Below are 24880 nucleotides of genomic sequence, written 5' to 3' on the forward strand. Positions count from 1 at the left end.
GGGATCTCAAGTGGGCCCAGCAACTTAAGGTAAGTGCGCATTTTATTTCTATTCTACAGTGCTTTGCCCACGGGAAGTCCTCGAGAGGAATTTCTGGGCCCATATCTTCACACAAGGGTAGTGGGAATCTGAAATTCTCTCTCCCAAATAGCTGCTGAGGCTCGGCCAATTGAAAGCTGAGATTAAGAGGTTTGTTAGGCATTAAAGGTTATGGAACCAAGGCAGGTCAATTGATTTAAGATACAGATCAGCCACGATGAAAACCAATATTGATAGATTTTTTTCAGGTAAGGTTATTCTGTGTTGAAGAATCAAGGCGAGTGATAGTGTTATGATCGAGATCAGCCATTATCTAACTGAGTGGCAGAACAGGCTCGAGGGGTTGAATGGCCTACTCCTGTTCCTATTAAAATATAATTTTGCTGGTATAGATTTTTTTAATTGCAAATATCTATAAGCTGGTCCTACTACAGGACTCCCGAACACATAGAATGGAGTTTACACAATGTCTAGCCGTCTTCTGGAAATAAATTGTGTCAACATCTCTTGTACTGAGATCTGACAGATTGTTACCCTGGCAATAGAGGAAATCGTTCAGCCACCTAACTGAAACGGAAATAACAAAACCAGCATCACGTGTTCTGACACAATACACAAAATAATCAATTGGAATTAATTTTACAAATCTTTCATTAAAAAATATAATTTAATTAGAATTTAATCTCAGGTTTATAGTTCATAAATAACCATTTAATTGCTAAATCCAGAAATAGAACAACTAGGGATTAAGAAAGGGAAGATAGACTGAAAGTAAAATAGCACAAAATATAAAAACAGATAGCAAGAGTTTCTATCGGTATATAAAAAGGAAAAGAGTGGCTAAAGTAAACGTTGGTCCCTTAGAGGATGAGACCGGGGAATTAGTAATGGGGAACATGGAGATGGCAGAAACTCTGAACAAATATTTTGTATCAGTCTTTATGGTAGAGGACACTAAAACTATTCTGACAATGGATAGTCTAGGGGCAGTGGGGAGGGAGGGGGGGGGGGGAGGAATTTAACACAATCACAATCACTAAGGAGGTGGTACTCAGTAAGATAATGGGATTAAAGGCAGATAAATCCCCTGGACCTGATGGATTGCATCCTAAGGTCTTAAGAGAACTAGCGGCAGGGATTGTGGATGCATTGTTCGTAATTTACCAAAATTCCCTGGATTCTGTGGAGATCCCAGCAGATTGGAAAACTGCAAATGTACCGTCCCTATTTAAAAAAGGACGCAGACAAAAAGCAGGAAACTATAGACCAGTTAGTGTAACATCTGTGGTTGGGAAAATGTTGGAGTCCATTATTAAAGAAGCAGTAGCAGGACATTTGGAAAAGCAAAATTCGGTCAGGCAGAGTCAGCATGGATTTTTGAAGGGGAAATCATGTTTGACAAATTTGCTGGAGTTTTTAGAAGATGTAACGATCAGGGTGGATAAAGGGGAACCAGTGGATGTGGTGTATTTGGATTTCCAGAAGGCATTTGACAAGGTGCCACATAAAAGGTTATTGCACAAGATAAAAGTTCGCGGGGTTGGAGGCAATATATGAGCATGGATAGAGGATTGGCTAACTAACAGAAAACAGAGAGTCGGGATAAATGGTTCATTCTCGGGTTGGCAATCAGTAACTAGTGGGGAGCCGCAGGGATCAGTGCTGGGACCCCAACTATTTACAATCTATATCAACGACTTGGAAGAAGGGACTGAGTGTAACGTAGCCAAGTTTGCTGACGATACAAAGATGGGAGGAAAAGCAATGTATGAGGAGGACACAAACAATCTGCAAAAGGACAGAGACAGGCTAAGTGAGTGGGCAAAAATTTGGCAGATGGAGTATAATGTTGGAAAGTGTGAGATCATGCACTTTGGCAGAAAAAAAATCAAAGAGCAAGTTATTATTTAAATGGATAAAGATTGCAGCGGGTCCTGGGGATACTTGTGCATGAAACGCAAAAGGATAGTATGCAGGTACAGCAAGTGATTAGGAAGGCCAATGGTATCTTGGCCTTTATTGCAAAAGGGATGGAGTATAAAAGCAGGGAAGTCTTGCTACAGCTATATAAGGTGTTGGCACACCTGGAATAATGTCTGCAGTTTTGGTTTCCATATTTACGAAAGGATATACTTGCTTTGGAGGCAGTTCAGAGAAGGTTCACTCGGTTGATTCCGGGAATGAGGGGGTTGACTTATGAGGAAAGGTTGAGTAGGTTGGGCCTCTACTCATTGGAATTCAGAAGAATGAGAGGTGATCTTATCGAAACGTATAAGATTATGAGGGGGCTTGACAAGGTGGATGCAGAGAGGATGTTTCTACTGATGGGAGGAGACTAGAACTAGAGGGCATGATCTTAGAATAAGGGGCCGCCCATTTGAAATAGAGATGAGGAGAAATTTCTTCTCTCAGAGGGTTGTTAATTTGTGGAATTCGCTGCCTCAGAGAGCTGTGGAAGCTGGAACATTGAATAAATTTAAGACAGAAATAGACAGTTTCTTAAACGATAATGGGTTATGGGGAGCGGGCAGGGATGTGGAGCTGAGTCCATGATCAGATCAGCCATGATCTTATTCAATGGCGGAGCAGGCTCAAGGGGCCGTATGGCCTACTTCGGCTCCTATTTCTTACGTTCTTATACTCCATTGCCCTTACAATAAAGGCTAACATTCCATTTGCCTTCCTATTTACTTGCATCCTAATTGTTTGTGTTTCATGTAAAATGACCCCCAGATCCCTCTGTACCTCAGCATTTTGTAATCTCTCCCCATTTAAATAATAATTTGCTTTTTTATTTTTCCTATCCAAGTGGATAATCTCACATTTTCCCACATTATACTCCATCTGCCAATGTTTTGATAATTACTTAGCCTATCTACATCCCTTTGTAAATTATTTGCATTCCTCACAATTTGCTTTCCCACCTATCTTTGTATTATCAGCAAATTTGGCTACATTACACACGGTCCCTTCATCCAAGTCATTAATATAGATTGTAAATAGTACTGGCACCAGCATTGATCCCTGTGACACCCCACAAGTTACAGTTTGCCAAACTGAAAATGACCCATTTATCCCGACTTTCTGTTATCTGTTAGTTTGTCAATCCTCTATCCATACCAATATATTACCCCCAACCGTGTGAGCTCTTATCTTGTGCAGTAACTTGTTTTGTGGCAGCTTATCGAATGACTTCTGGAAATCTAAATACACTGGTTCCCCCTTATCCACCCCGATCGTTACACCATCAAAGAACTCCAGCAAATTTGTCAAACATGATTTTCATTTCATAAAACCATGCTGACTCTGCTTGACTGTATAATGATTTTCTAAATGTCCTGCTACTACTTCCTTAATAATCAACTGCAGCATTTTCCCAATGACAGATGTTCGTCTAACTGGTCTATAGTTTCCTGCTTTCTGTCTCCCGAGGTTGAACTCGATCAGATTCTGATCACTATTAGATAAATGTTCATGCACCATTAGACTGTTTGCTGAACTGGCTCATTACTCATTTCTAAATCTATTATGGCCAGCCGCTTGTAGGTTCAAGGACATATAGATGAAGAAACTTTTGCGGACTCTCGAAATTCACTACCATTCTGACAAGTGCTAATCTGCTCATCATAATCTATATGAAAGTTACAATTCCCATTAAACTCACTCTGTCTTTACTACATGCTTGTCTAAGTTCAGCATTTGTACATTCTACAAGTTACCAGCTGTTACCAAGGCCCATATGCACTACTGCCAAATGTTTTTTCCATTTATTAATTTTTCCGATAAAGTCTCCACTGTTATATCCTCTGTTATAATTGAACTGATTTCATCCTTAAATCGCTAAGGCAACTCCTCCCCTCTACCTTTTCACCTATCGTTCCTTTACTTATAACATGGTATATTTAGTTGCCAGTCCTGACCGTCTTGCAGCCATGTCTCAGTAATAGCTGTCTTGCCATACCCTCCAATTCAAATTTACGCCTTCAATTCATTCAATTTGTTCCTTATACTCCGTGTGTTTGTATAGATAAAACTTATCTGGGCCATATGCCATAACGTGTCCTTCTGGTCTAATGTTCTACTCACGCAATGTTTAGGTCTCTCTCCTGGTTTAATTATGGTACATCTTTTAGCTTTCCCTTTAGCTGCATTGCCGAAAGCAGCATTTCTGACCATTATTCGACGATCCAGCCTATCGTTTGTTTTCAAACTATTTTTTTAATACTACCTTTTCCATCTGAGCCCTTCCCTGCCCCACATTTATTAGTTTAAAGTCCTTGTGACCACCCTATTTATCCTTTCTGCTAGGACGCTGGTCCTAGCTCGCTTCAGATGGAGCCTGTCCCAACAGCAGTGACTTCCTGTCCCAGTACAGGGGTCAGTTCCCCATGAAATGGAACCCTTCTTTCCCACACCACGCTTCAGCCACGTGTTCACCTCCCGAACCTGCTTATCGCTACGCCAATTTGGACGTCACTCGGGCAATAATTCAGAGACTATAACCCCCGAGGTCGCATTTCTTTAAATTTACCTCATAGTTCCTGGTTCTCTTCAAAGAGGACCTCCTGCCTACTCTTTCCTGTGGCGATGTTCTCCACATCATAGAAACATAGAAAATAGGTGCAGGAGTAGGCCATTCGGCCCTTCGAGCCTGCACCGCCATTCAACAAGATCATGGCTGATCATTCACCCCAGCACCTCACATCGACCACAAGATCCTCCCACCTCCCTCCCCAGTATTTGTTCAAGCCCTTTCGAGATGTCCCTGACCTTGGCATCAGGTAGGGAATATACCATGTGTGGCTCTGGATCCTGCTGACAAAGGATGCTATCTGTACCCTTAATTATTGAAACCCCTGCCACTGCCATATTACGCTTCCCCCCCACCCCTCCACCTCCTTTGGACAGCAGCGTGCTCCAAGGTGCCATGGTCAACAATCTAGATTTCCTTCCGACAGTCTTGATCCTTATGATCACAGTTAGCAAGTACAATGTATCTGTTGTACAGCACCAGTTTCTGCGGATCCTCGTTCTGTCTCACCTGAATTTCCCTTAGTCTGCACACGCTCGGTGACACCAACCCCGTTCTGAACCTGCACCTCTCTACAGGGGAGGTGACTGAAGTCTGGAGCAAACCGTCCAGATACTCTTCGCCCTCCATTATGTGTGGGACTGTCACCAACTCGCACTCCAGCTCAATGGCTCTGAGCCGGAGAGATTCGAGACGGAGACATCGACTGCAAACATATTCCTTTGGAACAGACTCCCTGTCCACAAACTCCCACATACTGCACATACACACAACCTGCTCTGCTGTATCTTATTCTAGATTATTTACATCTAATTTTTAGTCTGTTGTATTTTTACAATCTAACTTGCAATAAGCACCAAAACACTGGACAAAATACCTTGCGGTACCTTAAAAGCAGTATAATGTCGATATTATGGTGATCATAAAGCCAGTTTATTTCCGAGTTGGTGCTGCCGGCACAGGACCTTGCTCATGGACACTGCACACCAGAGAATGGCGGGTACTCTGCCCAGGATTTAAGAACATAAGAACATAAGAATTAGGAACAGGAGTAGGCCAACTAGCCCCTTGAGCCTGCTCCGCCATTCAAAAAGATCATGGCTGATCTGGCCGTGGACTCAGCTCCACTTACCCGCCCGCTCCCCGTAACCCTTAATTCCCTTATTGGTTAAAAATCTATCTATCTGTGATTTGAATACATTCAATGAGTTAGCCTCAACTGCTTCCTTGGGCAGAGAATTCCACAGATTCACAACCCTCTGGGAGAAGAAATTCCTTCTCAACTCGGTTTTAAATTGGCTCCCCCGTATTTTGAGGCTGTGCCCCCTAGTTCTAGTCTCCCCGACCAGTGGAAACAACCTCTCTGCCTCTATCTTGTCTATCCCTTTCATTATTTTAAATGTTTCTACAAGATCACCCCTCATCCTTCTGAACACCAACGAGTAAAGATCCAGTCTACTCAATCTATCATCATAAGGTAACCCCCTCATCTCCGGAATCAGCCTAGTGAATCGTCTCTGTACCCCCTCCAAGGCTAGTATATCCTTCCTTAAGTAAGGTGACCAAAACTGCACGCAGTACTCCAGGTGCGGCCTCACTAATACCCTGTACAGTTGCAGCAGAACCTCCCTGCTTTTGTACTCCATCCCTCTCGCAATGAAGGCCAACATTCCATTCGCCTTCCTGATTACCTGCTGCACCTGCAAACTAACTTTTTGGGATTCATGCACAAGGACCCCCAGGTCCCTCTGCACCGCAGCATGTTGTAATTTCTCCCCATTCAAATAATATTCCCTTTTACTGTTTTTTTTTCCAAGGTGGATGACCTCACATTTTCCGACAATGTATTCCATCTGCCAAACTTTAGCCCATTCGCTTAACCTATCTAAATCTCTTTGCAGCCTCCGTGTCCTCTACACAACTCACTTTCCCACTAATCTTTGTGTCACCTGCAAATTTTGTTACACTACACTCTGTCCCCTCTTCCAGGTCATCTATGTATATTGTAAACAGTTGTGGTCCCAGCACCGATCCCTGTGGCACACCACTAGCCACCGATTTCCAACCCGAAAAGGACCCATTTATCCTGACACTCTGCTTTCTGTTAGCTAGCCAATTCTCTATCCATGCTAAAACATTTCCTCTGACTCCGCGTATCTTTATCTTCTGCAGTAACCTTTTGTGTGGCACCTTATCGAATGCCTTTTGGAAATCTAAATACACCACATCCATCGGTACACCTCTATCCACCATGCTCGTTATATCCTCAAAGAATTCCAGTAAATTAGTTAAACATGATTTCCCCTTCATGAATCCATGTTGCATCTGCTTGATTGCACTATTCCTATCTAGATGTCCCGCTATTTCTTCCTTAATGATAGCTTCAAGCATTTTCCCCACTACAGATGTTAAACTAACCGGCCTATAGTTACCTGCCTTTTGTCTGCCCCCTTTTTTTTTTTTAAACAGAGGCGTTACATTAGCTGCTTTCCAATCGGCTGGTACCTCCCCAGAGTCCAGAGAATTTTGGTAGATTATAATGAATGCATCTGCTATAACTTCCGCCATCTCTTTTAATACCCTGGGATGGATTTCATCAGGACCAGGGGACTTGTCTACCTTGAGTCCCATTAGCCTGTCCAGCACTACCTCCCTAGTGATAGTGATTGTCTAAAGGTCCTCCCTTCCCACATTCCTGTGACCAGCAATTTTTGGCATGGTTTTTGTGTTTTCCACTGTGAAGACCGAAGCAAAATAATTGTTTACGGTCTCAGCCATTTCCACATTTCTGATTATTAAATCCCCCTTCTCATCTTCTAAGGGACCAACATTTACTTTAGTCACTCTCTTCCATTTTATATATCGGTAAAAGCTTTTACTATCTGTTTTTATGTTTTGCGCAAGTTTACTTTCGTAATCTATCTTTCCTTTCTTTATTGCTTTCTTAGTCATTCTTTGTTGTCGTTTAAAATTTTCCCAATCTTCTAGTTTCCCACTAACCTTGGCCACCTTATACGCATTGGTTTTTAATTTGATACTCTCCTTTATTTCCTTGGTTATCCACGGCTGGTTATCCCTTCTCTTACTGCCCTTCTTTTTCACTGGAATACATTTTTGTTGAGCACTCTGAAAGAGCTCCTTAAAAGTCCTCCACTGTTCCTCAATTGTGCCACCGTTTAGTCTGTGTTCCCAGTCTACTTTAGCCAACTCTGCCCTCATCCCACTGTAGTCCCCTTTGTTTAAGCATAGTACGCACGTTTGAGACACTAATTCCTCACACTCAATCTGTATTACAAATTCAACCATACTGTGATCACTCATTCTGAGAGGATCTTTTACGAGGAGATCGTTTATTATTCCTGTCTCATTACACAGGACCAGATCTAAGATAGCTTGCTCCCTTGTAGGTTCTGTAACATACTGTTCTAAGAAACAATCCCGTATGCATTCTATGAATTCCTCCTCCAAGCTACCCCGTGCGATTTGATTTGACCAATCGCTATGTAGGTTAAAATCCCCCATGATTACTGCCGTTCCTTTTTCACATGCCTCCATTATTCCCTTGATTATTGTCCACCCCAACATGAAGTTATTATTTGAGAGCCTATAAACTACGCCCACCAGTGACTTTTTCCCCTTACTATCTCTAATCTCCACCCACAATGATTCAACATTTTGTTCATTAGAGTCAATATCATCTCTCACAACTGCCCTGATATCATCCTTTATTAACAGAGCTACCCCACCTCCTTTCCCTTCTTGTCTATCCTTCCGAATTGTCAGATACCCCAGTATGTTTAATTCCCAGTCTTGGCCACCCTGCAACCACGTTTCTGTAATGGCCACCAAATCATACCCATTTGTAATGATTTGTGCCGTCAACTCATTTACTTTATTTCGAATGCTGCATGCGTTTAGGTAGAGTGTTTTAATACTAGTTTTTAAACCATGATTTTTAGATTTGATGCCTCCTGCAGCCCCTTTATATTCATACATATTGTCCCTTCCTATCACCTTGTGGTTTACAATTGCCCCAGTGCTACTCTGCTCTGTTGCCTCCTGCCTTTTGCATTCTTTCTTGGGGTCCTGTTCATCTGCGCTCTCACCCACTCTAACTAGCTCAGAGCCCTCTCCTGGGTTCCGAATATTCCTCGCATTGAAGTACCAAGCTTTCAGGCTTGCCTTTTTATTACACTTTGACCCTTTAGAATTTTGATGTACAGTGGCCCTTTTTGTTTTTTGCCTTGGGTTTCTCTGCCCTCCACTTTTATTCATGTCCTTTCTGTCTTTTGCTTCTGTCAACCTGCATTGGTTCCCATCCCCCTGCCATATTAGTTTAACTCCTCCCCAACAGCACTAGCAAACACTCCTCCTAGGACATTGGTTCTGGTCCTGCCCAGGTGCAGACCGTCCGGTTTGTACTGGTCCCACCTCCCCCAGAACCGGTTCTAATGCCCCAGGAATTTGAATCCCTCCCTGCTGCATCACTGCTCAAGCCACGTATTCATCTGCGCTATCCTGTCCATTAACCATGGGAAGCACACCCGCTATTTATTGATGTGTGTGGACAAGAATCGCCGGCACTAATGCAAAGTATTATCACAGAGTCATAGAATGATACAGCACAGAAGGAAGCCATTTGCCCCATGCCCGTGCTGGATCTTTGGCAGAGCTATTCAATTTGTCCAACTACCCGACTCTTTCACCGTAGCCCCGTAAACATTTTCCCATCAAGCATTCATCCAATTATTTTTTAATGTTACGATTGAACCTGTTTCCCCCACCACGTCAGGCAGTACATTCCAGATTGTCATAATTCACTGTGTACAAACATGTTTCATCATGTCGCCTCTGCTTCTTTTGCCAGTCATCTTAAATCTGTGTCCTCTGGTTATCGAGTCTTCTGCCGTTGGAAACAGTTTCTCCTTATTTACTTTGTCAAAACCGTTCATGACTTGGAATACAAGCACAAAATCTCCTCTTAACCTTCTTTGCTGTATGTATCGATACTTCACAGTTCTCCTATTATTATTCATTCCCATTTCAGACTATCTTCTGTAGTTTACTTAGTTTGGCTTCTTAGCATTTCAAAATACACTGGGATGCTAGCTTTCTATCTGAAGGTGATTTTCCAGCATATTCCCTGCTTGCTTTGACCGGTGTTGTGCTACTTCTGTAACGTGTGTATCGGTGACCAATGAAATAGGAGGCAAACACTCACCCTGCATTTAATGTCTTTCACCGTCCCCAGTACTATACATTGGGGATGTTGGAAGGTAATGAAGCTATGCTCAGCATTCACCATTTGACAATACTCCACACCTGCTGGTCACATGCCGCACTGATAGGAACGTAAGAAATAGGAGCAGGAGTAGGCCATTTGGCCCCTCGAACCTGCTCCGCCATCCAATAAGATCATGGCTGATCTGATCTTGGGCTCAGCTCCACTTCCCTGCCAGCTCCTCAGAAACCTTCACTCCCTTATTGCTCAAAAATCTGTATCTTCACCTTAAATATATTCAATGACCCAGCCTCCACAGCTCTCTGGGGAAGAGAATTCCACAGATTTGCAACCCTCAGCGAAGAAATTCCTCTTCCGCCTCTCTTAAAACTATGTCCCCTCGTTGTAGATTCCCCCACGAGGGGAAACATCCTCTCTGCATCTACCTTGTCGAGTCCCTCAGAATTTTAAACGTTTTAATGAGATCACCTCTCATTCTTCTAAATTCCAATGAGTACAGGCCCAACCTACTCAACCTTTCCCCATAAGTCAATCCCTTCATCTCAAGAATCAACCTCGTTAACCTTCTCTGAACTGCCTCTGATGCAAGTATATCCCTCTTTAAATAAAACTGTACACAGTACTCCAGGTGTGGTCTCACCAATACCCTATACAGTTGTAGCAGGACTTCTCTACTTTTGTAATCCATCCCCTTTGCAATAAAGGCCAATATTCCATGTGCCTTCCTGCTTACTTGTTGTACCTGCACTAACTGTGTTTTATGCACAAGGCCACCTTTTGTAATTTCTCGCCATTTAAATAATAATTAAAAAAAAATTTTTTACTTGCACACTTCACACTTTCCCATATTATACTCCATCTACCAAATGTTTGCCCACTCACATAACCTGTCTGTAATCGCTTTCAAAATGTTTTGTGTCCTCCTCCCCACTTGCTTTCCAGCCATCTTTCTATCAGCAGCAAACTTGGCTACATTACACTCGGTCCCTTCATCCAAGTCATTGATATAAATTGTAAATAGTTGAGGCCCCAGCACTGATCCCTGCGGCACCCCACTGGTTATCGTTTGCCAACCGGAAAATGACCCATTTATCCCGACTCTCTGTTTTCCGTTAGTTCGCCAATCCTCTGTCCATGCTAATATATTACCCCCAACCCCGTGATCTGTGAGTTCTCCAATCCTCTGTCCATGCTCATATATTACCCCCAACCCCGTGATCTGTGAGTTCTTCAATCCTCTATCCATGCTAATATATTACCCCCAACCCCGTGATCTGTGAGTTCTCCAATCCTCTATCCATGCTAATATATTACCCCCAGGCCCATGATCTGTGAGGTCTGTCTCTGCATCGTGTTCAATGAATTGACTATAATTACTTTCTCTGTTCAATCGTTCCCCTTGATTTATCACCAGATCGGAGCCATTTTAACATTGAGATCGAATGGTGCCAGTGTGAGTTCAGCCCCACCTAATAAACAAACACGGGTCCATGTACTGGGCTCTGCATCAGACTGGAGTCACCTGACAGACCCTTTACTTTAAAACACACACAAGATTCACTGTGACTGTGTGTTTGGAGACAGAAACTGATCTCACTTCACATCCCATTGCACGGCCTCATGCTGGATAATTATGCTCGGTGGTCAGACTCTCCCAGTCTCATTCTCACCATCTCCTGCCTTACCTTATAACCTGTGTGTCCTGTCTACAGGATCAGTTTGCTGTGTCCTGTAGACACAGCAAGTGAGCCCCAGGTGGGCAGAGCAAACGTTTCAAGGACACCCTCAAAGCCTCCTTCATAAAATCCCCACTGACATCTGGGAGTCCCTGGCCAAAGACCACCCCAAGTGGAGGAACAGCATCTGGGAGGGCGCTGAATACCTCGAGTCTGGTCGCCGAGAGCATGCAGAAACCAAGCACAGGCAGAGGAAGGAGCGTGCGGCAAACCAGACTCCCCACCCACACTTTCCTTCAACCACTGTCTGCCCCACCGGTGACAGAGACTGTAATTCCCGTATTGGATTGTTCAGTCACCTAACAACTCACTTTTAGAGTGGAAGCAAGTATTCTTCGATTTTGAGGGGCTGCCTATGACAATGACAGGCCCAGTGTTTATCTAAGTACATGGGATTTTCTCTTACCTTTCTCCCCAGTCGATCAATGGAAGTTCTGAATCGGAAGGGTTCTCTCTGGTTGGTGCTCACACAATCCTGTTCTGGTTCAACTGCCTGTTCCTCAGTCGACAATCCCTGTTTACTTCTTGCTGTGGACCTTCCTCAATCGCTCCTCCATTAGCGGGAGATCTAATTGTGGCAGGCCAGAAAATGAGAACAATATTCACGGTGGGAATTGGAATGTGATGTACACTTATCCTGTAGTTATACGTAAAATCAAAAAAATCATTGAAAAAGAATCCCCAGTCCGCAGTTAGAGACTCCTCAAATAACATCCACACATTTTCCAGGAGTAGCTCACATTTTGGGGACTTTCTCCGCTATTTGTAATCATTGCCCATTCCTTTACATTCTTGACTGAAGTCCATCCAGGACACATCCGCCCAGTTTCCACGAGTCTATCTTTCTGTCGTATATTGCTTTCTTTCAGTGGCATCTCAGGCAGAGAGAGAGCTGACAGAATATATTCAGCTTAGAGAACTCAGCAACTATCCTGTTTTAATTACACTCATTCACAACCAGTTTCTACCTCCCATTGTTTGGAGCTCTCAACTTTTTTTGAAGAGCGAACAATTAAAACAAAATTGCCTCAATTCTTGTCTTTGAGTATCTGTGGCATCTGGAGAACGCGCCGTTAAATATTACACTGCCGCCCGCCTTCTGTGAGCTCCTTTAACCTGACTTTAGCAGCACATCTCCCTTCATGTGCGGTTACATTTTTCTTGACAATGAATGCCGGATTATCTGATCTCACAGGTCAAACACATGTACCAATGAGGTTTGTGCAGAATGAAATAATCTGTGCCTTTCCCATGTCCCTAGCCACACTCACAGCTTCCAACTGGTGACACTGGATCCCAGACACAGGAGTGGGAACTCCGGCTGACCTCCGCACTCGCCATCCTGAGGAAACCAAGGGGAACTGTAGCGATCCCGACACTGAGTGCCGCTAAATCAGTACACACCCTCCACAGACCGTCTGATCTCACATTTTAACTCTCACATCTCCACGGACACTCAGCTCCGGGACTGCGTGTTTAATTTTACATTACATTTCCAGCCGCCAGAGTCGGCAGCATTTTCGGTCCTGTGGGCGCAAAGGCATCATTTTGTATCCCAATTGCAGATCAACCAACGGAACACTCCAACCCCGGACCAGGCCCTGTATTGTGACCCAGTTCAGTACATTCACCCGGGGTTTATATCCCGGACCAAGGCCCTGTATTGTGACCCGCTTCAGTACATTCCCCCAGGGTTTATATCTCGGACCAGGCCCTGTATTGTGACCGGTTCAGTACATTCCCCCAGGGTTTATATCCCGGACCAGGCCCTGTATTGTGACCCAGTTCAGTCCATTCCCCGGGGTTTATATCCCAGACCAGTCCCTGTTATGTGACGCAGTTCAGTCCATTCCCCGGGGTTTATATCCCGGACCAGGCCCTGTAATGTGACCCGGTTCAGTCCATTCCCCGAGGTTTATATCCCGGACCAGGCCCTGTAATGTGACTCGGTTCAGTACATTCCCCGCGATTTATATCCCGGACCAGGCCCTGTATTGTGACCCAGTTCAGTACATTCCCCGCGGTTTATATCCCGGACCAGGCTCTGTAATGTGACCTGGTTCAGTACATTCCCCGGGATTTATATCCCGGACCAGACACTGTATTGTGACCCGGTTCAGTCCATTCCCCGGGGTTTATATCCCGGACCAGGCCCTGTAATGTGACCCGGTTCAGTCCATTCCCCGGGGTTTATATCCCGCACCAGGCCCTGTAATGTGATTCGGTTCAGTCCATTCCCCGGGGTTTATATCCCAGACCAGGCCCTGTAATGTGACCCAATTCAGTCCATTCCCCGGGGTTTATGTCCCAGACCAGGCCCTGTAATGTGACCCGGTTCAGTACATTCATGGGGTTTATATCCCGGACCAGGCCCTGTAATGTGACCCGGTTCAGTCCATTCCCCGGGGTTTATATCCCAGACCAGGCCCTGTAATGTGACCCGGTTCAGTACATTTGTGAATGTTTAAAAATGTATAGAGATATTGAAGTTGAGAATGTGGGAATTGTATAGGGACAGTATAAGCTAACAAAGAATTCATGGAGGAATAGCCATGACATCGCAGACTCGAGACTGCGAAATGTTACAACACTAACACATATTGAAACAAAACCCACAGCTTGCAGAAAAACCTCAAGGTCTTATTAAATCATGTTATTAACCTGAAACATTAACAGAAGGTCTTTGTTTAAAATCAGACCATACTTAGGACGGCTTATGAGTGGACAAAGGAAAAGAGGGATCAAAAGGGATAGGCTGAACTAGGATGTCACTATAGCCCTATCTTGTTATCTTTTGCCGAAAATGTATAACCGTCGTGCCTTTACAATGTAACGTCACTTTGTCCGTAGGAAGTGGGTGCGTTCTATCAGAGTTGCATTCCTTCTGTCTGATAAGGACCCGATCGGGATTTGCTTTTTAAATAAAAGCTTGCTGTGTTTAAAGCACAAACAGTATTTGTTTCAGTAATTTTGCTGAACCAGATTGAGGTAAAAGAATCCAGAAATCAACACATTCCCCTGGGTTTATATCCCGGACCAGCCCCTGTATTGTGACCCGGTTTAGTCCAATCCCCGGGGTTTATATCCCGGACCAGCCCCTGTATTGTGACCCGGTTCAGTACATTCCCCGGGGTTTATATCCCGGACCAGGCCCTGTATTGTGACCCGGTTCAGTCCATTCCCTGCGGTTTGCATCCCGGACCAGCCCCTGTATTGTGACCTGGTTCAGTACATTCCCTGCGGTTTATATCCCGGACCAGGCCCTGTATTATATCCCGGTTCAGTACATTCCCCGGGGTTTATATCCCGGACCAGGCCCTGTATTGTGACCTGGTTCAGTACATTCCCCCGGGGTTTATATCCCGGACCAGGCCCTGTATTGTGACCTGGTTCAGTCCATTCCCCCGGGGTTTATATCCCGGACCAGGCCCTGTATTGTGACCCGGTTCAGTCCATTCATGGGGTTTATATCCCGGACCAGGCCCTGTAATGTGACCCGGTTCAGTCCATTCCCCGGGGTTTATATCCCGGACCAGGCCCTGTAATGTGACCCGGTTCAGTACATTCATGGGGTCTATATCCCGGACCAGGCCCTGCAATGTGACCCGGTTCTGTGCATTTGTGAATGTTTAAAAATGTATAGAGACATTGAAGTTGAGAACGTGGGAATTGTATAGGGACAGTATAAGCTAACAAAGAATTCATGCAGGAATAGCCATGACATTTCAGACTCGAGACTGCGAAATGTTACAACACTAACACATATTGAAACAAAACCCACAGCTTGCAGAAAAACCTCAAGGTCTTATTAAATCATGTTATTAACCTGAAACATTAACAGAAGGTCTTTGTTTAAAATTAGACCATACTTAGGTCGGCTTATGAGTGGACAAAGGGAAAGAGGGATCAAAAGAGATAGGCTGGACTAGGACGTCACTCTAGCCCGATTTTGTTATCTTTTGCCGAAAATGTATAACCGTCGTGCCTTTACAATGTAACGTCACTTTGTCCGTAGGAAGTGGGTGCGTTCTATCAGAGTTGCATTCCATCTGTCTGATAAGGTCCCCGATCGGGATTTGCTTTTTAAATAAAAGCTTGCTGTGTTTAAAGCACAAACGGTATTTGTTTCAGTAATTTTGCTGAACCAGATTGAGGTAAAAGAATCCAGAAATCAACACATTCACCGGGGTTTATATCCCGGACCAGCCCTGTATTGTGACCCGGTTCAGTACATTCCCCAGGGTTTATATCCCGGACCAGCCCTGTATTGTGACCCGGTTCAGTACATTCCCCGGGGTTTATATCCCGGACCAGCCCTGTATTGTGACCCGGTTCAGTACATTCCCCGGGGTTTATATCCCGGACCAGCCCTGTATTGTGACCCGATTCAGTCCATTCCCCGGGGTTTATATCCCGGACCAGCCCCTGTATTGTGACCTGGTTCAGTCCATTCTCTGCGGTTTATATCCCGGACCAGCCCCTGTATTGTGACCCGGTTCAGTCCATTCCCCGGGGTTTATATCCCGGACCAGGCCCTTATTGTGACCCGGTTCAGTACATTCCTCGGAATTTATATCCCGGACCAGGCCCAGTATTGTGACCCCGTTTAGTACATTCTATCCCGGACCAGGCCCTGTATTGTGACCCAGTTCAGTACATTCCTCCGAATTTATATCCCGGACCAGGCCCAGTATTGTGACCCCGTTTAGTACATTCCCCGGGGTTTATATCCCGGACCAGGCCCTGTATTGTGACCCGGTTCAGTCCATTCCCCGGCATTTATATCCCGGACCAGGCCTTGTATTGTGACCCGGTTTAGTACATTCCCCGGGGTTTATATCCCGGACCAGCCCCTGTATTGTGACCCGGTTCAGTACATTCGCCCGGGTATTATATCCTGGACCAGGCCCTGTATTGTGACCCGGTTCAGTCCATTCCCCGGGGTTTCTATCCCAGACCAGGCCCCTGTGTGATTATAAAACAGCAGAACTGAGACTTACACATTTTCAGCGCGGTGTTACAAGCCGCTCCCTGTGAGACAGACTCTGGGGCTGAGCAGCGGCACGGTCAGGCCGTGCGCTGAATGGAGCCGGGCTCCCTCAGTGCCAGAGCACAGGCCCCTATTACCCGGGCAACCCTCCTGTGTCTGCCCGTCACTCACACCCCGCCCCTGTAACCCGGGCAACCCTTCTGTGTCTGCCCGTCACTCACACCCCGGCCCCGCCCCTGTAACCCGGGTAACGCTCCAGTGTATGCCCGTCAATCACACCCCGGCCCCGCGCCTGTAACCCGGGTAACGCTCCAGTGTATGCCCGTCAATCACACCCCGGCCCCGCGCCTGTAACCCGGGCAACCCTTCTGTGTCTGCCCGTCACTCACACCCCGGCCCCGCCCCTGGAACCCGGGCAACCCTCCTGTGCCTGCCCGTCACTCACACCCCGGCCCCGCCACTGGAACCCGGGCAACCCTCCTGTGCCTGCCCGTCACTCACACCCAGGCCCCGCCCCGTCTCAGCACAAGACGCAAACCCCGCCCACCGGATTCATCGCAGGTCCCTTGTTCCAAGTCTTTAATATCGATTGTAAATAGTTGGGATCCCTACTGACTGGTTGCCAACCAGAGAATTAAACATTTATCCTGACTCTCTGTTAGTTATCCAATCCTCTATCCATGCTAATATATTACCCTCATGCTAATATATATGTGGTTGGTACCCATGTGAACCACGACAACTGGATCTTCCCTCAGCCACTCCAAGTTCCTCTCCAGCCCTGAGGAGATGTCCCTAATCCTGGCACTGGGCAGGCAAAACAGCCTTCGGGACTCACGCTCTTGGCTGCAGAGAACCCTATCTATCCCCCTAATGATACCATCTCTTACTACAACATTTCTTTTTACTCCCCCCACTTGAATGGCCCCTGTACCACGGCGCTGTGGTCAGTTTGCTCATCCTCCCTGCAGTCCCTGCCCTCGTCCACACAGGGAGCAAGAGCCTCGAACCTGTTGGAAAGTGCAAGGGCTGAGGCTCCTCTATCGCTACCTCCTGCGTCTCCTTACCTGCCTTGCTTGTAGTCACACCCTCCTGTCCCTGACCACAGACCAATTTGAATTAATTAATCTAAGGGGTGTGACTGTCTCCTAGAAGACAGTGTCCAGGTAACATTCACCCTCCCTGATGTGCTGCATTGTCTGCAGCTCGGACTCCAGCTCATCAATGCGGAGACATAGTTCCTCGAGCTGCAGACACTTGCTGCAGACGTGGGCGTTGTGGAGCTCAATAGGGTCTGTTGTGTCCTTAGATACTCTAGTAATGACTCCACGAGGCAATGTGCTGTACTTCAACTGTAGTGACCTTAGTCCTTTATTAGTTAACTCCAGAGTGAGGATCACACCTGGTGGCCTGCCTTTTATACTAGGCCAGGCACACCTGTACAGGTAACCTACAAGTCTCACACTGCTGTGCCCTCTAGTGGCACCCATTGTGATCGTCCCAACAGTAGCCATGTAGGATACATGACATCACTCTCCCCTGAGCCTTTAGTGCAAATCTCCTCTGCATTGACTGTGCTCTGGGCTGAGCTCTATGTGGGCTCTGACTGGTTGACCCTTGGCAGGTCATTTCCATCTTGGGTGAGTGGTTGGTGCAGTAGCGTGCTGGTGATTGCTGTTTGTGTGAGTGTGTCCCTGACCACTCCATTCTGCCCCCCCCCCCCGCCCCCACATTGATTATGGCAGGGGCTCCTAGCATTGACGTACATTTAAGTTCAGGAAAGTGGGTTTTGCATTATTTTTGTGGTTCCGTGGTGCGACAAGTAGGTTAGATGCCTCATCGATGCAGTGACCGGTGCGTGAGGACAAGCTAGTCCCAGAGCTGCTGGGTTGTGTCCCTGCAGTCTGGTGCCGGCTCAGTGCCCGGTACTGGCAGTGGGAACCTGGTTGGCTCGCGTTGCCTACTCTCGGGGCTGTTGCCGTGGTTCCTAGTGTCGGGCCGGTTCACAGATGCCTGTGACCTCCCTGTCCTTTCTTTGCACCCTGCGTCGCTGCTGCTTCCTGAGGAGCTGTTGTCTAGCAGTGCACAGGGAACTGCTGACTCGCTGGCCTGGGCGTTGTTTGGTTTGGGATCCTGGCTAGTGTCTGTTCCCTTTATGGGAACTGTCACGGGTGAATCTACATATATGGGTATGGCCTTGGTGGTGATGGGGTTTGGGGACTGCACTTTAGTACAGTCTGCTCCTTCAGGCTCATGGCAGTTGTTGCCATCGGATGCCTGAGAGGTGGAGCCGATCAGGGGCAGGGTATCGATACCGGTGCCATTGCCCTGCTGAGGTCGCTTGCTCTGCAGCTCGTGTGTGTCGGCAGCTTGTGGCCACACTCCATGATGCATGACTCTGGTTCCCATGACACAGGTTACAGCATTATGTAGCTCGCTGAACCTGTGTGCTTCCGATGGGTGTCTGCCCGTTGCATTGGCTGCGTGCAGATGAAACCTTGCATCGCACAACTTTTCATTACTTATGCTGGACACACTGTGGGTCCGATTGCAATCACCGACTTTTTCTCACTGGTTGTATGTGCACAGTTCAGATCATCAATTATACATTTTACATAATCACGTGACTTTTCCTCGCTGGTTGCGTATATACAATTCAGATTATCAGTTGCACATTTTACATGATTAATTACACTTTTTTCCTCTGACTTACAATTACTATTACATTGCTTAAGTGTGTGGAACTGTCCCTTTAATTGTGGTGCGTTGCCGGCCTCCTTTAAGAGAGCCTTGCTATCTTTACCCCAATCCGCTTCTCCGTTTGGTGCCACGTGTTGCTCCATCAGCGCTGCACCTCGTGGTCTCGCCGCGGCCATCTTTGTATTCAGCACCTCACCTCATGGTTTGGGCGGCATCTTTCCTCCAGCCACGATGTCAACTCCGGTGATCCTCTTCTTCCCCGGTTCTGCCTCCGAAGCTGCGAAGTCGCCTCTGGATCCGATTTTCTTCCTCCGGAGTCTTGCCACTGGAGCCTGGAAGATGCGTTCTGTTATGTATCTGGACTTGTATATACTCTGCACAGTCACCAGACGGCTCATTCCCCGGAGTCCCAAGGGATCTCATAATCCCTTGGGAGCATAGGTATTTAAGAGTGCTTCACAGGTTGGAGAGGCACTCTGGAGACCTGCAATAAAAGACTAAGGCCACACTTTGAGCTCACAGTGTTCAGTCTGACTCTTTCTCCATACACTACAACTGGCGATGAGATACAGGTAGCGAACCCAAAGATGCAGAGAACAGTGGGCATCCTGGAGAAATTTTCGGAGGGAGATGATTGTGAATCTTTTGTGGAGCGACTCGACCAATACTTCATGGCCATCGAGCTAGATGGGGAAGAGAGCGCTTCCAAATGTAGAGCAATCCTCCTCACCATCTGCTCACTCCAGCGAAACCCACAAAGAAATCGTACGATGATTTGTGCACACTGGTCCGAGACCACTTGAACCGAAGGAAAGCATTCTGATGGTGAGGTATCGGTTCTACACCTACAAAAGATCTGAAGGTCAGGAAGTGGCGAGTTATGTCGCCGAGCTAAGACGCCTTGCAAAACATTGCGAAATTGAAAGACATTTGGAGCACATGCTCAGAGACTTTTTCGTACTTGGCATTGGCCACGAAACCATACTTCGCAAACTTTTGACTGTAGAGACCCCAACCTTGAGTAAGGCCATAGCGATAGCCCAGGCGTTCATTGCCACAAGTGACAATACGAAGCAAATCTCTCAGCACACAAGTGCTGCTACAAGTACTGTGAAAAAAGTGATGTTGTTTTCGAATCAGAACGGACAGGGCAGGTCATACATACCTGCAGCTACACGTCTGCAGATGTCTCAGAATCCACCATCAAGGGGGATGAATGCAAGGCCATTAACACCTTGTTGGCGCTGCGGGGGTGATCATCGTTTCCATTCATGCTGATTCAAAGGATACATTTGTAAGGGTTGTGGAACAATGGGACACCTCCAACGAGTGTGCAGGCGAGCTGCTAGGCCTGCTAAACCTGCAAATCACCACATTGCAGAAGAGGACAGATCCACGGAGGGTCACGACAAAACAGAAGCTCTCATGGAGGAGGCAAAGGTACATGGGGTCCACACATTCACCATGAATTGTCCCCCAATAATGCTGAAGGTTGAATTAAATGGACTCCCGGTGTCTATGGAGCTGGACACGGGCACGAGCCAGTCCATCATGGGCAAAAAGACTTTCAAAAGGTTGTGGTGCAACAAGGCCTCAAGGCCAATCTTAACTCCAATTCGCACAAAACAAAAAACTGACATGAAAGAACTGATTCCTGTAATTGGCAGTGCAAACGTAAAAGTCTCCTACGATGGAGCAGTGCACAAGCTACCACTCAGGATGGTACCGGGCGATGGTCCCACGCTGCTCAGCAGGAGTTGGCTGGGAAAGATACGCTGGAACTGGGACGACATCTGCGCACTATCGCCCTCTGATGACAGTTCGTGTGCACAGGTCTTAAACAAATTTGCTTCACTGTTTGAACCAGGCATCGGGAAATTCCAAGGAGGAAAAGTGTAGATCCACCTAATTCCGGGGCGCGACCCATCCATCACAAGACGAGAGCAGTACTGTACATGATGAGAGAAAGGGTAGAAATCGAGCTCGACTGGCAACAACGAGAGGGCATCATCTCACCAATCGAGTTCAGCGAGTGGGCCAGTCCTATTTTCCCAGTCCTCAAGGGAGACGGCACCATCAGAATCTGTGGCGATTACAAAGTAACTATCAATCGTTTCTCCCTGCAGGACCCATACCTACTACCAAAAGCCGACGACCTATTTGCAACGCTGGTGGTAGGAAAGACGTTCAGGAAGCTGGATCTGACCTCAGCCTACATGACACAGGAACTGGAGGAATCATCGAAGGCCCTCACCTGCATTAACATGCACAAAGGTCTTTTTGTTTATAACAGATGCCCATTGGGAATCCGATCAGTGGCGGCGATATTCCAGAGAAACATGGAAAGTTTACTAAAGTCGGTCCCACACACCGTGATCTTCCAGGACGACACCTTGGTCACAGGTCGGAACACAGTCGAGCATCTGCAGAACCTGAAGGAGGTTCTTCATCGGTTTAACCGAGTGGGGTTCAGGTTAAAATGCTCGAAGTGCATTTTCCTGGCACCTGAAGTGGAGTTCTTGGGAAGGAGGATTGCGGCGGATGGTATCAGGCCCACCTACGCGAAGACAGAGGCAATCGAGAACACACCGAGGCCACAGAACGTGATGTAGCTGCAGTCGTTCCTGGGACTGTTGAACTACTTTGGCAACTTCTTACAGGGTCTCAGCGCACTGCTAGAACCACTACATGTCGTCCTATGAAAAGGGGGTGAATGGGTTTGGGGCAAAAGCCAAGAAAATGCCTTTGTAAAAGCGAGAAAATTGTTATGCTCAAACAAATTGCTTGTGTTGTATCATCCATGTAAGCATTTGGTGCTAGCATCTGATGCATCATCATATGGCGTCGGGTGTGTATTGCAACAAGCTAATGATTTCGGGAAACTGCAACCGGTTGCTTATGCATCCAGGAGTCTGTCTAAGGCCGAGAGAGCCCACAACACGATTGAAAAAGAAGCGTTAGCATGTGTCTATTGGGTAAATAAAATGCATCAATACCTGTTTGGGCTAAAATTCGATTTGGAAACTGACCATAAGCCACTTATATCCCTGTTTTCCGAGAGCAAAGAGAAAATACCAACGCATCAGCCCGCATCCAGAGATGGGCACTCACTTTGTCTGCATACAACTGCGCCATCCGCCACAGGCCAGGCACAGAAAACTACGCCGATGCTCTCAGTAGGCTGCCATTGCCCACCACGGTGATGGAAAAGACGCATCCCGCAGATTTAGATATGGTTATGGAAGCATTTGAGAGTGAACAATCACCCATCACTGCCTGCAGATCAAAACCTGGACAAGCCAGGACCCCTTATTATCTCTAGTCAAAAGCTGTGTCCTTCACGGGAGCTGGTCCAGTGTTCCAGTGGAAATGCAGGAAGAGATAAAGCCATTCCAGCGACGCAAAGATGAAATGTCTATGCAGGCAGACTGCCTTCTGTGGGGCAACCGAGTAGTGGTTCCCAAGAAGGGCAGAGACACCTTCATCAATGAGCTCCACAGTACCCACCCAGGCATCGTAATGATGAAAGTGATAGCCAGATCCCATGTGTGGTGGCCCGGTATCGATGCGGACTTAGAGTCCTGCGTTCACAGATGTAATACATGCTCGCAGTTAAACAATGTAACCAGGAGCCGCCGCTAAGTTTATGGCCTTGGCCCTCCAAACCATGGTCTAGGGTACACGTCGACTATGCAGGCCCATTCTTGGGTAAAATTTTCCTTGTGGTTGTAGACGCATACTCCAAGTGGATTGAATGTGAGATAATGTCGGCTAGCACATCCGCTGCCACCACTGAAAGCCTGCGGGCCATGTTTGCCACACACAACTTACCCGATGTCCTGGTGAGCGACAACGGGCCATGTTTTATCAGTTCAGAGAATATATGACCCGTAACGGGATCAAACATGTCACATCTGCCCCGTTTAAACCAGCATCCAATGGTCAGGCAGAGAAAGTAGTGCAAACCATCAAGCAAGTCTTGATGAGGGTAACTGAAGGCTCACTGCAGACTCGCCTATCCCGAGTCCTGCTTAGCTACCGCACAAGACCCCACTCACTCACTGGGATCCCACCTGATGAACTGCTCATGAAAAGAGCACTTAAGACAAGGCTCTCGTTAGTTCACCTTGATCTACATAAACAGGTAGAGAGCAGCCGGCTTCAACAAAGTGCATACCATGATTGCGCAAATGTGTCACGCGAGATTGAAGTCAATGATCCTGTATTTGTATTACATTATGGGCAAGGTCCCAAGTGGCTTCCCGGCACTGTCGTGGCCAAAGAGAGGAGCAGGGTGTTTCGGATCAAACTTTCAAATGGACTCATTCACCAGAAACACTTGGACCAAATCAAACTCAGATTCACGGACTACCCTGAGCAACCCACCTTGCACCTTACCTTTTTTGATCCCCCAACACACACACCAGTGGCAACCGACACCACAGTTGACCACAAAGCAGAACCCATCATCTACAACAGCCTGCAGGGCCCAACACACCAGGCAGCCCAGCAAGGCCAGCTGCACAGCAGCCCAGCGGGTCATTTCAGCTGGATAATCGCCACGCAGTCATGCTGAGTGGCCTGTGTCTCGGGTGCCGTGCTGGTCAGCTCTCTGATGCCGGGTCCATCCTCAGGTAAGGGCTTGCTTTGCCTCTGAGTGCAGAGGGCTTCGATCACTGGAGTGGTGAAGTCTTCCCATTTCCAATGTATTTCTCCATCCACCTTCTGCCGAGCAGCGTTGGTCCATCACCTGCTGCAATCCACAGAGGTAACCTGTGCACTGCGCCATCAAGGAGTACCTTAACATTTGCACTACCAACGACTGGGATGATTTCATCAGTGTAGGAGCACAGCTTTGTCTGAACTGGGACCAATGGGTATTTCAGCTTGATTGTCCCATAGCCTCTCAAAGACTCCTTGATTCATCACTGACTGGCTCGCCCCCATGTCCACTTCCATGAAGACTGGAATGCCTTCTACCTCAACTTCCATCTGCAGTGGGGAACACTCGGTGGTACAGATAAACATGCTGTGTACTTCCCTTGGGACTGGGCTGCCTCTCTGCCTATCGATTCATAATCCGCGCTGGGTTCATGGCCATCTGCAGACTCTTCATTGACACAGTGAGTCATGTTTCTCTTACACATTTGCTGGAGGTGGCCCTTTGTGTTGCAGCCTTTGCATACATAATCTTTAAAGCGGCACTGGTGAGCCCTGTGATTCCCTTCGCAACTCCAGCATGGAGCTACTCGGTTACCCCCGATCCGCGGACTCTGAGTTAAGGGACTCAGGGGCCTGTTCTCTCTTTCTCGAGAGGGTTCGCGTTCTACAGCCCAGCCTCGAAAGGGCGCCACTCGGTGCACAGTACCTGCCGGGTTTGAGTCCTGAGGGTGAGTCATCTGCCTAGAGCGGCAGGTCGAGGTCATGATTGACTGGCTCACAGAGATGGCCTTCTGCAGTGTGATTGTGGTAGCTTATGTAGAAGGCCCTCATGCCCAATTCCAATGAAAAAATGTCCCGCACCGCTTCGTTGAGGTGGGTGCCGAACTCGCATGGTGCCGCCAGCCTCCTGAGGTCTGCAGCGTGCTTTGCGACTTCCTGGCCGTCGGTGGGTGTAGAACCGGTGTCTGGCTGTGAGGATG

At 47.0% G+C, this 24880-nt stretch overlaps 1 protein-coding gene across 6 annotated transcripts in view; it reads right to left on the reverse strand.

Annotated features, from left to right (window-relative positions):
- The window catches only part of LOC139273395 (NACHT, LRR and PYD domains-containing protein 3-like), a 103133-nt gene extending 86439 nt beyond the window's left edge, over window positions 1–16694 (reverse strand). For 3 of the 6 annotated variants that reach the window (XR_011595098.1, XM_070890264.1, XM_070890260.1), the window contains exons 1-2: window positions 16549–16694; window positions 11955–12116 (exon numbers count right to left, since the gene is read on the reverse strand). The gene's annotated coding sequence lies outside the window, so the exon portion shown is untranslated. Of the gene's footprint in view, window positions 1–5457; window positions 5576–9402; window positions 9525–11954; window positions 12117–15533; window positions 15618–16548 lie in introns of those variants that run through there. The other 3 variants (XM_070890262.1, XM_070890263.1, XM_070890261.1) reach the window with 3 other exon arrangements.
- Between the last annotated feature and the right edge of the window lie 8186 nt (window positions 16695–24880).

This window comes from Pristiophorus japonicus, chromosome 9 (assembly GCF_044704955.1).
Source record: "Pristiophorus japonicus isolate sPriJap1 chromosome 9, sPriJap1.hap1, whole genome shotgun sequence".
NCBI classification, from domain to species: Eukaryota; Metazoa; Chordata; class Chondrichthyes; family Pristiophoridae; genus Pristiophorus; species Pristiophorus japonicus.